At 43.5% G+C, this 14,364-nt stretch overlaps 1 long non-coding RNA gene across 1 annotated transcript in view; it reads left to right on the top strand.

Annotated features, from left to right (window-relative positions):
- Nucleotides 1-4,453: 4,453 nt before the first annotated feature.
- The window catches only part of LOC137438477 (uncharacterized), a 50,022-nt gene continuing 40,111 nt past the window's right edge, over nt 4,454-14,364 (top strand). Inside the window, exon 1 of the long non-coding RNA XR_010986720.2 lies at nt 4,454-4,651. This is a non-coding gene — a long non-coding RNA (uncharacterized LOC137438477). The remainder of the gene's footprint in view (nt 4,652-14,364) is intronic.

Consider the following 14,364-nt stretch of genomic DNA (forward strand, 5'->3'; position numbering starts at 1 on the left):
AATTCCCCCCTCACCCCTTCCCTTCAAATCTCCCCCATCACCCCTCCACTTCAAATTTCCCCTCTCACCCTTCCTCCTCAAAGTTGCCTCTTAACCCATCCACAAAGCTGCCTCCTCCATGCTTCCTCTCTTCCAACTCATTCCTCCACCTCCTCCCATCTTCTACTGCCCCCTGCACCCACCCCCCCCCCCTAATCAACTCCTCACTGTGCCTTATACCTTCACAATCTAGCCTTTTGTCCTCTTCATCCTTCCCTTTCTCCTAGCTCTTCTGCAATCCCGAAACACTGTCAACAGCTCTCCCTACCTTCCCCTCTCCCTCATATAACCATACCCCTCCCCTCTCCTGTACCTGATGCTCCTTGGTATCCATACATACATTCATCTGATAATTATTGCACTGCGACATTACATATATGAGACGTTCTTCGTCGTTGCTGTAAAACAATTTTTCGATTTATTCTTTTCTTTTTCCTGAAACTTTACATCGTTTGCCTTTTGGGATTGTTTTTCGGGGAGGGTTGACAGTGTACTTTCTTTTAAAGGTGTATTTGACATTCTAAGCTGCGTATAGCTTTGGGACTGAAGGTTGATGAATTGCACAGAATGAAAAATGCAATACTTTGATGAATGAAACAATAGATGCAAACATTTTAAAGTATTTTTTTTTTCATAATTTGGAGTAAAAATATGCATATTTGGGAAAAACTCGAAAATAAAAATGCTGAATGAGCAATTTAAAGTTCAACTGTATACAGTACTTTTATTATCTTGCCAAAACGAAGTTTTTGCAAGATGTATTAGTCAGCTTGTATGTTTGTTTTTTTGTTTGTTTTTTTGTTTTTTTGTTTGTGGTTAATCATTTTTTTTCACGTTTAGATCACTCTGTAGACCACAGTTATTATTGGAAACTCCTGTAACTTCGCATATCAGAGTCCTATAGAGATACCCTTCAGCACACAAAATTTTGAAGGTCAAGGTCAAAGGTCAAGGTCACTTTGTGGTCAATCATGGAGGTCGATGAAACCCTTATTTTTTGAGTAACTTTGATCGGATCGTCTCCAAACTTCATGGGAATCTAGTATATGGTCCGGCGCTCAGCTGATTAGTTTTTGGTGGCGATCGGCCTTGACCTTCATGGTTAGCGCTGGAGGTCGAAAATTATTGACCCCAAGGTCAAATGTTGAAACCCTTATTTTTTGAGTAACTTTGATCGGATCGTCTCCAAACTTCATGGGAATCTAGTATATGGTCCGGCGCTCAGCTGATTAGTTTTTGGTGGCGATCGGCCTTGACCTTCATGGTTAGCGCTGGAGGTCGAAAATTATTGACCCCAAGGTCAAATGTTGAAATCGTAGGTACCATATCTTCGCATATCTTCGCATGTAACTTCGCATATCAGAGTCCTATAGAGATACCCTTCAGCACACAAAATTTTGAAGGTCAAGGTCAAAGGTCAAGGTCACTTTGTGGTCAATCATGGAGGTCGACGAAACCCTTATTTTTTGAGTAACTTTGATCGGATCGTCTCCAAACTTCATGGGAATCTAGTATATGGTCCGGCGCTCAGCTGATTAGTTTTTGGTGGCGATCGGCCTTGACCTTCATGGTTAGCGCTGGAGGTCGAAAATTATTGACCCCAAGGTCAAATGTTGAAATCCTTATTTTTTGAGTAACTTTGATCGGATCGTCTCCAAACTTCATGGGAATCTAGTATATGGTCCGGCGCTCAGCTGATTATTTTTTGGTGGCGATCGGCCTTGACCTTCATGGTTAGCGCTGGAGGTCGAAAATTATTGACCCCAAGGTCAAATTTTGAAATCGTAGGTACCATATCGAGTAATACCTCATATGAATGCCCTTGATGAGTGCTTCCCAGATCTGTAAACAGTTTGACGCTATGACGTCATTTGATGACGTCATGACGAAAAAACGGAATTTTCATGAAAAAATTATTTCCTCAGTTCTCATCAAAATCTTTCAATATTTCATGTGCGTTGGTCATGAAGACATACTATTCACCATACGAAATTATTAAGGTCAAGGTCAAATGGCAAGATACGGTTCACCCTGTGGGTGACATATGTTCATTTCACTTTCACTATAAACACCAACTCCCGACGGGAATGGCCAGGGTAGCGGGGAAGGGGTGTCATGTATGTACGTGTGCACCATGTGGACGGTGGTTTGTTATATTCTTCTTGTTCTTCTTTAATGGCCGCAAATTCCCACATTATTGTGGGGTTGGTTGGCGGAAGCTTGACCACTTTCACGAACTGTCTGGCCGAAATTTGGTGGAGAGGTTGGAGGTGTGTGACAAGGACGAAATGATTAGGTTTCAGTGAACATCCGGATCCAATAAAAAAAATTTGGACTCTTCACCATTGATAGGTGAGGCCGAAAACGATATATAGCATGATATCTCAAAGTTTTGGACGGATTCGGACGATTCGGAAGAGCAGCAGAGCATTTTTTGGGCACGTGAGATGATGCCGCCAGTTCCAGTAGCAGAGTCAGAGTCGAGTTGAAAGAACCTTCTCAGGTGCAAAATACAGAGTCCAGGACCAGTTGCGTACGACGGGGAAGGATGAGTACCGTGAGTGGTTGGGGACATAAGATTTGGAAGCAAACACAGAATTGAGGGATTCAGTCTTCTCAAGAGCCCTGGTGTTGGCTTAGCGGATAGGGTGCCGGCTTGGGATCCTGGGTTCGAATCCCGGTCGATCGCTGAATTAACGCCAGAGGGGTTGACTCAGCCTGTCATCCTTCGGAGGTCGGCAAATTGAGTACCAGCTTGCTGGGATGAATGGTCCCGGTGTGTACCCCGATTTAGAATAGGTACACCGTATCCCTGCGCATCGTAAGAGCGTGACCAAGGGTTGGCGTCAGGAAGGGCATCCGGCCATAAAAACATTGCCTCAAACAGGGAACCATGATTGTCATGGGGCCCGCAAGGCTAACCCCTGCTCTAGCGGGGAAAATGGTCTTAAAACGATCATTCATTCATTCATATTCAGTCTTCTCAAGAGCAGAGTCGGCTGTCGTGTTAGTTGAAGAGAGGGAAGGGATGGAAGGAGAGCATAACTCAGAGATATATTTAGCAAGGTGCGACCAGGTTTTAGAGGAGGGAGACAAATTTGAAAGTTCAATCTTGAGGTTGGTCAGATGTTTTCTGGCTCTCCTGAGAGTGGACACACTTGCAAACTTTAACGTCCATCCGAGGGACAACATACACATTGATGAATAAACCCTATCTGTGATACACAGGGTTGACAGTTTTTGGCTGGGTCAGATTCAAACCCAGAATAGACAGCTTCTGGGGGAATGTGCCTTGCTCTCTCATGTGCCTAGCTCCTACGACCCTACCCGGAGTGGACTATAGGTTTGCTCTCTGCCTGAAGGGGGCCCGGCGATGATGCATGCCGAAAGGGAGTACTCAGTTTTCACTTTGTTTTCTTGTTTGCCGGACGATATCTCAGCCATCCTTTGAGCTAGGAAGTTGAAAGTTGGACACGACAATGACCAAGTGATTTAGCTATAAAGGGTATTTTTGACTTATTGATTAATCAATTAATTGATAGGATCCAAAATAAGTGAGTGAGTGAGTGAAAAAGTGAGTATAATTAATTAATTAATCGATTAATTATTTAATTATTTGATGAATTACCTCATTGATTAATTTTCAAAAAAGTTACAGATTCGGATGAAATGGTGGTTGTTTCGATATTCTATTAGCCAATTGATTAAGAAATTAATTGTTTTATTACTATTTATTTATTTTACTTATTCAGTTAATCAGATTCAGTTCCCTCCCAATTCCATCTCCATGTGTGGCAATGTGGCGTGCTGGATGATGTTGTTTATTTATTTGGCATGGGGGCGGTGTACTTTGAATGTTTTTGTACTTGTTTTCAATGCTGTTTGCCTGCCAGACAGGCAGAGTTTTTTTTTTTTTTAATGACTCCTTTTTCCTGCGCATGTGTGATTTGGCCGAGATTCCGTACAATTTGCGAAATTCAGTCAAAGTCCGTATTGCTAAACTGGAGGTTCGTGTTCCGATTCATGTTCTACACTCTTCAAAATAGAAAATAAAATATAAATTACGTAGCTCCTCGACCTAGACTGACATCTGCAGACAGACAGACAGAGGGAACAAATTGCTTGACCACGCTTTGTGCTTCCTGCATGTGGGGTTATTATAAAATGAAATAATGCTAGAAACCGTGAGGCCTGATTGATATGGAAAAAGTGAGTACAAGGATTTCTACAAATGTGGAAATAAAAAGTTGGAGGAAACGCAGTTATTAGTTGTTGGATGAAACAGGAGAGAATGAGGATGACAGGAAGAGCTTGTACACGGTGATGGAAGGAAATTTTTCTTGTTTCACAGTTGTGGTAGCAATGATTTATAGCTGAGCTTCGTTTGATTGCATGGTTTTGATGATTGCATGTTTGGCCATGAAGGCTCTTTTATTTAATTTTAAAAAATTGTGAAAAACCCCCAAAACAGACACCTTGGTTCCTTCACTAGCTTTGAAGAAGAACTGGGAAGTGACACAAGAAATTGAAGGTCGTGTTTCATGATGTGGATCGTCTTTTAATCTCACCAAGGTCATCATTGCGATGCTGCTGCCACTGGTGCTGTTTGAAGGTAAGAATTCTCAGCTCTATACAAGGAACCAATTTGGTCCATCATGTTTTACACATTTTTCGAACACCACGTTCATTCCATCTCAGTTTATGTCCTCAGTAGTATTGGGGGGAGAGTGGTTGAGTGAAGTAGACTTCCCAGTTCTTTCCACCTCACCACATGCTTTACCACTTGCCATCACCTTCGTCTTTCCGATATTCACCTTCAGACCTTTTGTCTCCATACATTCCTTCCACTTGTTCATCTTTTCCTTCAGTCCATCCATACTTTCCGCAATCAACACCGCAATCCGGTTAATTCCGCAATCAAATATTAAACTCCTCTCCAAAACTACACACACAATTTCGATGAAACTTGATCACAACATTCATTGCCCAAGATGTACCCAAGTTTGTTCACAGCATTAAAAATATCAGGATCTGAGGTGGTCTCTGGGGGGGATCTTCAGGATCCAGGTTAGCTTCAGGACCCACAGTCCTATTTTTATGCCTCCACCGACGACGTCACCGAGGCATTATGTTTTTGGGTTGTCCGTCCGTCCGTCCTTGATAGGTTTTCGTTACTTTGATAACTTGAGAATGGCTGAAGGGATCTTAGTCAATCTTGGTGCAGGTATGTATTGTGATGCAAAGATGAACTGATTTTTTTGGGGGGGTCAAGAGGTCAAAGGTCAAAGTCTGTCATATGTTTATAACTTGAGAACGGCTGAATGGATTTAAATCAAACTTGGTACAGGCATGTATAATGATGTAAAGATCAACTGATTAGATTTTGGGGTCAAAAGGTCAAATGTCAGACATCCCGTCAGGTAAAGATTCTGTTACCGAACTAACTTCTGAACCAGTCATGGGATTTTCCCCAAACTGTATAAGAATGTCTCATGATGCAAAGATAAACTGATTCGATTTTGGAGACAAGTGGTCAAAGGTCAGAGGTCATGTTAGGTAAAAATGTGATAACTTTAAAACAGTTGAAGGGATTTAAATCAAACTTGGTACAAGTATGTATAAAGATATAATAATGTGGGTGGAGGCATATCGATCGACGTCGTGACGTTGATACGTGTCGTTCTAGTTATAGATAGACTGAAGAGAGTCGGTATAATGAGATTGCAGATAATAATTGAAATAGGAGAGAATTTACCTCCACCACTTCAGGTGGAGGTTATGTTTTCACCCCTGTCTGTCTGTCTGTGAGCAGGATATCTCTAAAAGTTATAGACATTCGGCCGAAACTTGGTGGAAAGGTTGACTTGTGATAAGCACGAATTGATTGGATTTTCCGAAGACCCACATACGATCATTTCTTTCGTGATTCTTCACCATTGAGAGATAGGGCCAAAAACTATATACGCCACAGCACGGTATCTCACAAAGTTATGGACGGATTCAGACGAAACTTGGTGGATGAGTTTAGTTGGTTACAAGAACAAAATGATTCGATTTTGCTTAACGTACAAATCCAGATTCGGCCTATCCTTGGTTGCCGCTCATCATCAAGTCATTATAATTGAAACACGTTACATATATATTGTTACGGATCCCAGCGTCGGCCTTCCCCTTTAAGGAGGGGGGATTAATCCCCTCGCTGTCGGTCCCGGGGGTATGACGTCACGCCCGGTCGGCGCTGGGTAGGGTATTAGGCCCAACCGTCCTATGACCTAAATACCAGCGCCTCCCGGTACGCAAGGAAATACTCCCCGCTCACGGCCGCAGCGTAATGGATGTTTGCGCCGAGCGAAGCGAACTGCGGCGTGAGCCGTTTACCGAGACTAGACCCGATTTATATTCGTAACGTTGGCCAAATCGTGTCACAGGTGTGCAATGATGGAAACCTCTAAAGCGACCGAAAGAGCATGAAGAAGTAGAAGACAAAGTAGGGAATAACAGGATTTATTATTATTTACACACAACTAAAGGCAGAAAAGCAATCAAAGTAATATACAAGGCAATAGAAGAATCAGGAGACACAGTGCAATATTTAACTTATATTAAACAGTCTTACTTAATACCCCAAGACAACATGAAAGACAGACAAACGGCCAGACTTACACGGGGGATGAAAGCAGGAACGAATGGTAGGAGGTGGATGGCTTGGAGGGAGAGGAAGGTTCAGCGAGGACCGGGGCACGGTCGGGCTAGAAGTGAATAGCCGCCGTCAAAACCCGAGCTGCGATCGTGCAAAACCGCCGCGGCTCCGAAGCTGTGCGGCCAAAGCTCCTCCTGTGCACCGCTGCGTCGCGCGCTCTCCAAATCACTTCGGTCCTTTCTCCGATCCGGCAGCTCTCTCTCTCCGATCTCCCTCGATCTCTCTCCGTCTCTTTTCTCTCTTGGGGGCCGTGCCACCGCGGGTTATATATGCCCCTCCCTTAAACCTTCGCGAAGCTCCTCGATGTTTCTCTCCCCACCCTCTCCAAGCCCAACCCCTTGTTCTTGGTTGGTTGAGCGGGGCTGACTCACTCCTCCCCTCTATGACGAGGTGGAGACACGCCTTTCTTCTCCGAGGTTACCTCGTGGTCAATGGGGGCAATTGCAGCAGACCTGGCAAACCTGGCACTTTGAAGATGCCATGGGGCGTCGGAGGGACCTGTCTTATTTAATTGATGCAACGTAATGAACTAGTGGATCACAGAACCTTCAACTACATTTACTAAGGACATAACTAATGAGGGAAATCATAGATTTGCTACGTGTGTGCGATGGCCTAACTACAGACGACCTTTGATCTTTGACACTACAATTGGAGGGTGATATTTACAGGGAATATTTACAGCATACAAAAGGGGAAAATTTACATCAAATTACACACACAATTCCCAAATCCCCAACAATATATATATATATATTACAATATATAACAATAAACATTATATAACAATTAAAACATTATATAACAATATAACAATATATATATTGTTACGGTTCTCTCGCCGGCCTTCTCCCCTTATCAAGGGGGGATTAATCCCCTTGTGTTTACTGGGCCTGGCGGAACCGGGGCTTGCAACGTCCCTTCCGGACAGCGCCAAATAGGGTTTCGGGACCAAATTCTCGCTCGTACCTAAGTACTCGCGCTGCCCTGGAAGCGAGGAAACAAGCCTCGCATGAACCACGTGTGATGTTGGTACGCCGAGCGGTTTGCGTACACGTGATCCGCGCAGTTAAAATTAATGGACCCCGATTTAAGCGATCTCATTCGTGCCACGCTTAGTCAATGATGAAACCACAAAGACGATCGAAACAAGAAGAAAGAACAGATTGGTTTAATTATTATTACACGTATATACAGCTCAAGGACGAAGAGACACAGAGAAATCCTTACACAGTCTTAATTATCCCAAGGACAAAGGGCCCGTCTCACACTCACACGGGGTATTGCAGATGGGCAGGTGTTCCCCAGCGCGTCCAAGGATGGTCCTCGTCCAGCTCTCCATGGTCCCCGGCACGTCCGCGAAGATGGAGGTAGGCGAAGGCAGGGACTCGTAGCGTGTCTCTCGAACCGCGGAGAAAATATCGGGGCGAACAGTAGAGAGGACTTTTACGGCAAAGGGCGGGACGGCTTTTACGGCAAAGGGCGGTTACTCAGCCTCGTTCACTCGCTTGGCTGAAATGCGCCAGTTCGTTATAAACGCGCCTGGCTGCGCCCGCGTATATCTAGCGACCAACTCTTCTTTCTCAATGCCTTGGTGTTGGTTAGCGCGCGCGTTCTCATGCGATGGTCAAGTTCATCAAGCGGTACAATGCGAGTTCTCTCATCAAGTCCCCTCTCTGCAAGTCCTGTGACTCAAGTCCTCCGCTTCAGTCCTTTTGAGGGCTTTGCGCAGCGGGTTATATAGGCCCGCCCCGCGAACCTTCTGGAACTCACCAGACTCTTCTCACCACGCCCTCTGACGCCACCACCTCTGAGCTCTGATTGGTGGCTCATGCTTACCGTCATCGCCTCTGCCGCTCCACCCTCGACGCCGGCCCCACCCTCTTAGGCCTACCTCGTATTAGCTCGACTAATGAACAACCAATGGGTAGCAAAATGGATTGCGCCTACAGAGTTAGAATGGTTTGCAGAAGTAGGGCCTATTCTCCTGTCTTTACACAACGCAGAACTAACACTGGAAATGGCCTATTCTTACACATACTAAGAAATAACTATACTACAAACGAGGCTACATGTTGCTTGTGTGACTATCTATGGGGGACAACCTTTAACCTTTATTGAGCTCACTGTACAAACCTCAAAACCGTAGCACTGCCCCCCTCCCTCGCCAGTCTCGTCCCTGAGTCGAACCTGCACAAGTGAGAACGACCGGTTTTGAGAAAGACTTGGGACTAACTTTTAATTATGTGTGACACTTAGATGTGGTTCCCCCTAACATTTACTCTAACCCGTGTATGTGACAGTTTTACAACACTAGATATGTCCCACCTACTGCGTTGGGTAAATAACTCTAACAGACTCGCACCCACAATTAACTGAATTGCGGAATTAATTTCAAACTACACATAAAGCCGGTGGGCAGCATCTATTATTTACAAGCACAAAACCTACTTATTTACAGTTCTATAACCCAGGACCTGTTCTTTGTGGAAAGAAGATTGGAGGGGAGAGAAAGCACATCATAGCACCAATACACAAAACACATTTCAAAAAGTTCACAGTTGCTGCTGTTGGTGTCTGCATCTTCTGTCTTCCTGCATCTTCTGTGTGCAATAAAGCTTACCGTTCTTCTTTCCTGGCACACCAAGAATAAAATGTACAAAAACCCGTGTTCGCTTTATTAATTCCTGGCCAAGCAGGGCTTATGTGGTCCAACTGCGTGACATTGACGCCACTCAAAATACGTGGTCCGAAGATGCAAGGTAAGTTTGCAGCAAAGTGTAAAGCCACAAAACGTGTGGTCCATTATGTGTAATGTGATTATGTGCAGCAAAGTGTCTGTGGCAACAAGTGCTGCACACGGGCAGCAAAGTTATAACCAAGAATACGGAAACGGCAGCAAAGTGCCACGCTGTTCAGCTGCACGGGTGTAGCATGTGCAGCAGGGGTGCTGCACATGCGTAGCAAGGTGCAGCTGCACAGTTCTGTGTTGCTGCACAGCTACTCCTCCAAAGTGGGTCCATGGGTGGGGAGGAGAGACAAAGCACAGTCAGCAACCGGAAAGGGCGCAAAGGTACACCAAAACACAAGGTAATGCAGCATGAGGGGCGTGGGGAGAGCGAGCAGAGCAAGCTCGTCCCTAACCGTCCGTGCCCCCCAACGTCAGCTTACACTACTGTGGAAGTGTAACTCAGTGTAACTTATTAATTGGCACTGGTAACTTATTAATTAACCTGGTAACGAAGCAGATACATTTTACATGCAAACTCTGTGAAAGACGAGTTTGTAAATGAGTGTCAGGAATGCGCCCGAACATGATAATCTCTTGTCCACCTGGTCACAGCCCCTGGCTGAAGCACCCCCCTATCGTTTGGTAAACGGAACTCACAACAGGAGGGGAGCGAGCTGATACCAGGACTTGGTACATGCATGACCTCGGGGCATTAGCGGAGAGGGGATTAAGTCCAGTTTGTCCATATAAACGAGAGCAAACGTGGAGTCGAGAGAACTTGCTACCAGAAGCTCTGACCAACGGGAGTGGCAGAGGAACATCAGCCGAACGAGAAGGACCATGCGAAAAGAGTTAACCTGATCCATTATATTATGCGGTATTATTTGGTAAATGGAATGAAGTGAATAACCAGTTAATAAACCAGACCTTTTGTAAACCTGTGTCCGGTCATTGGAGTCCTGTGAGTCTCTCAGCTACAAATTCTCCGACAATTTGGAGGCACCGCTGACATCAACTGGACACAAACAAGTCTTTGAAAGGTGAGTATGTCTTGTTTTGTCCAGTATGATTTACGAACTTGGGAATAGTTATGTTGTATATACATGGAGGATTTGTGTGGGACTGGCGATTGTCCATAGGTAATACAAGGATGAAACGTGTTAAATGATTCTATTTATTCGTGTTTTTTTTTTCTAAATGATTTCTGTAAATACGTATTTTTTGCGCTGGTCATTAAGGGTCTTACTGTGACCTGGGAGCAAGCGGAGCAAGCGTGCACCTTGCGACCATTTGCTTCCAGGACGTGTAAGGCCGGTACACTCGTTTACCCACCCGTACACGTATAAAGTACTTCTTTTTTTTGCACTTGTTCAAAGCACTCGACTTGCTCGGCGAGCGAGCGACTTGCTCGGCGCTCGGCGAGCGACAGGGAACCGGGAAAGGGAATTATATTTATATATATATATTTTTACCTCATTCCAATTTATGGTATTGCGACAAAAAGGCTTATATCTTTGGAACGACTGGTCGGATTTAGACAAATTAAAACTCGTTCGATCAACAAATAAATTCATGACAGACAATCCCACCTCATGCCGGTCCAGAATTACTGTGAAAGATGGCGATTGGATAAAAATTGCATACCAACACTCCCTCACTGTCCCTCATTGTCCCTCATGTCCATTCCGGCACCCTGTCTCTTGCTCCCGCTCTTTTTCCCTCCCTTTACTTCCCATTGGCGGACGTTTTGCGAGAAGCAAAGCGTTTTGCAGGACGCTTCCAGGAAACAAAACCAGTGCTGTTGTTTTTTTTAACGAAATTTGCCAGATAAATAGCATGGGTGACACGACGAAATGATTGGATTTTGGTGAAGACCCAGGTGCGAATCCGGCTACGAGAATTGTTTAAAGTGATTCTTCACCATAAAGAGATCGGGTGAAAAGCGATATACATGATATTTAACATAATATACTTATTAATGTTATTATTTTAATATTATTCATAAAAAAAAAAAAAAAAAAAAAAGCGACAAAAACACGCCGATTCCATTTTTGGTTCAGGTCCGAATCCAGATCCGGCCTATCAGTGGGATACAAAACATAAACTGTTCACCAAGGCGGAGATATAATAATAATAATAATTCTGTATTATTTAGTTAACCAGTTTGTGTGAAACCTCAACCTAAATATAAAAATTGATCTGCTTGGTGTTAGTTTAAGGGCTGTTCCAAATTTATCCTGATTATGAGAGATAATTACAGGAAATGTGTACTGTTCTTGTTTGGTGATTATGAGACAAAAACAGCAGAGTGGGAATCGGCAGACAATGGAACAGCTAGCGACGAGTGTTTGTGAGTAACAACCACCCTCTGGTCGAGGCTCATAGAAGGGGTGATGCTTTCTGATTCGGCACGCTTACAATAGGTGTTAATGGTGGGATGTCAGAGGTTTTGGTGTGGTTTAATGTTCACACTGTTTTGGAAAATAATGCTCGATGCAACATGATCCTAAAAAAAGAACCCAGCCCTACATCGAAAGATCAGGAAGGGAAGGAATGGAAAATTTGTCAAGGTTTGAAATTAATCGGACAAGTGGGTCCCAAGGTATGGTCACCGTACTCGCAAGCCGTTCGCTTTGGCTCTGCGAATGGACCAAACCATTTCATGTAAATAGAGGGGGGGTTCTGTGGTCGTTCGTTTTGGCTTTGCGAATGGACCAAACCATTTCATGTAAATAGAAGGGGGGGTTCTGTGGTCGTTCGCTTTGGCTTTGCGAATGGACCAAACCATTGCATGTAAATAGAAGGGGGGTTCTGTGGTCGTTACTGCCACGTGGTTTCAAAGTTTTTGTTGTTGCTTGCACGCATGTTTTTTTTTGCAAGCACGTACGGGCAAGCACGTACGTGCGGGCACGCCCTAGTATATATAAATAGAGGTAATATTGAGTTATGGAATTAATTGCTTTCAACAATGCAAAGGGTGACAAGATATGGGATTTTAATGGGATTGCATTGTGATTCATTGGGATTATCCATTGGGATAATCCACAACGTTTCACTTTCGTTGTTGCAACGTTTTGCTCCAACGTTTTGTGAACATTTAAATGTTGGGTTTTGCTGACGTTTCCACAACGTCGCCACAACGTTTCACTTTCGTTGTTGCAACGTTTTGCTCCAACGTTTTGTGAACATTTAAATGTTGGGTTTTGCTGACGTTTCCACAACGTCGCCACAACGTTTCACTTTCGTTGTTGCAACGTTTTGCTCCAACGTTTTGTGAACATTTAAATGTTGGGTTTTGCTGACGTTTCCACAACGTCGCCACAACGTTTCACTTTCGTTGTTGCAACGTTTTGCTCCAACGTTTTGTGAACATTTAAATGTTGGGTTTTGCTGACGTTTCCACAACGTCGCCACGTTTCACTTTCGTTGTTGCAACGTTTTGCTCCAACGTTTTGTGAACATTTAAATGTTGGGTTTTGCTGACGTTTCCACAACGTCGCCACAACGTTTCACTTTCGTTGTTGCAACGTTTTGCTCCAACGTTTTGTGAACATTTAAATGTTGGGTTTTGCTAACGTTTCCACAACGTCGCTACAACGTTTTACTTTCGTTGTTGCAACGTTTTGCTCCAACGTTTTGGGAACATTCAAATGTTGGGTTGTGCTAACGTTTCCACAACGTCGCCACAACGTTTCACTTTCGTTGTTGCAACGTTTTGCTCCAACGTTTTGGGAACATTCAAATGTTGGGTTTTGCTGACGTTTCCACAACGTCGCTACAACGTTTTACTTTCGTTGTTGCAACGTTTTGCTCCAACGTTTTGGGGACACTCAAATGTTAAATAAACCGGATAAGAATTCACGAGTTATTTAATTATGAGCGATTATAGAAGTACTTATTTAATTAATTACATTTCTTATTAAATTACAGTAATTACCTGAGGTAATTACAGTAATTACAGTTCCGGTAATTACAGTAATTACAGTAATCATTACAGTAATTGCAGTAATCTTATTACAGTAATTACATTACATTAACTCAGGCACCTTTTGAGTAAGGAAGCTGATATTTGGACATGACACTGACCAAGTGATGTGGCTGTCAAGGAAAATATTGATTTATTGATTAATCATTTAATAAATTAACTCGTTGATTTATAAATGACTTATTTAATTAAAAGTCCTCAGAAATACATCTTCGGATGAAATACTTACAGATTGGTTATGCTATGAGCCAATTGATTAAGGAAAATATTTTGTGATGGCCATATTGGCAATTTCGTGGCCATATTCGTGTCAACTCAGTTAGTGCCACTGCACCTTTAAAATGCATCCCTGCGTTCATTTTTCGATCGATTGAGTTGAAATTTTGAACAATCGGATCTGGACTGTCGTTGTTAACGACTCTAGCACGCACTCGTCCAATCAGGATGGAGCGGTATGGTCCCCGGATCATCACTGCCCGCAGTTTTTAATTAATTTTACTTTTTCTCTTGGTCATATAATTTTGAAGACATGCATGTCATGATAGAGGAAATATTTGTTCTGTTGAACGGAATAAATGTTGTTTATTTGTGTGGGGGTGTATTTTTGTGTATTTTGGATATATTTTTCACGACTAATTCCAGTTAACATCCTGCAAAATTTGCTCGTTTGCTGGCCGAGTCGAAATTGCGTTGAGTTTCTATGGCATGCGCCATTAAAAGCGCTGTGTAATGGTTGAGCTCCCTTTATTTCGTTTTGGTCATGCGGATGAGCAAACAAAGTGACAAATGCTGCGGCTGGAGCAGTAAAAGCGATGTTTTTTTAAAAATGGAAACGATGTAATGAGTAATTAAAAGTGGGAGGGGGCAACACCACGCATACCTCTTTTAAGGTGTGTATAAACCCTGGAA

This window comes from Myxine glutinosa, chromosome 13 (genome assembly GCF_964187855.1).
Source record: "Myxine glutinosa chromosome 13, kmMyxGlut1.1, whole genome shotgun sequence".
NCBI classification, from domain to species: Eukaryota; Metazoa; Chordata; class Myxini; order Myxiniformes; family Myxinidae; genus Myxine; species Myxine glutinosa.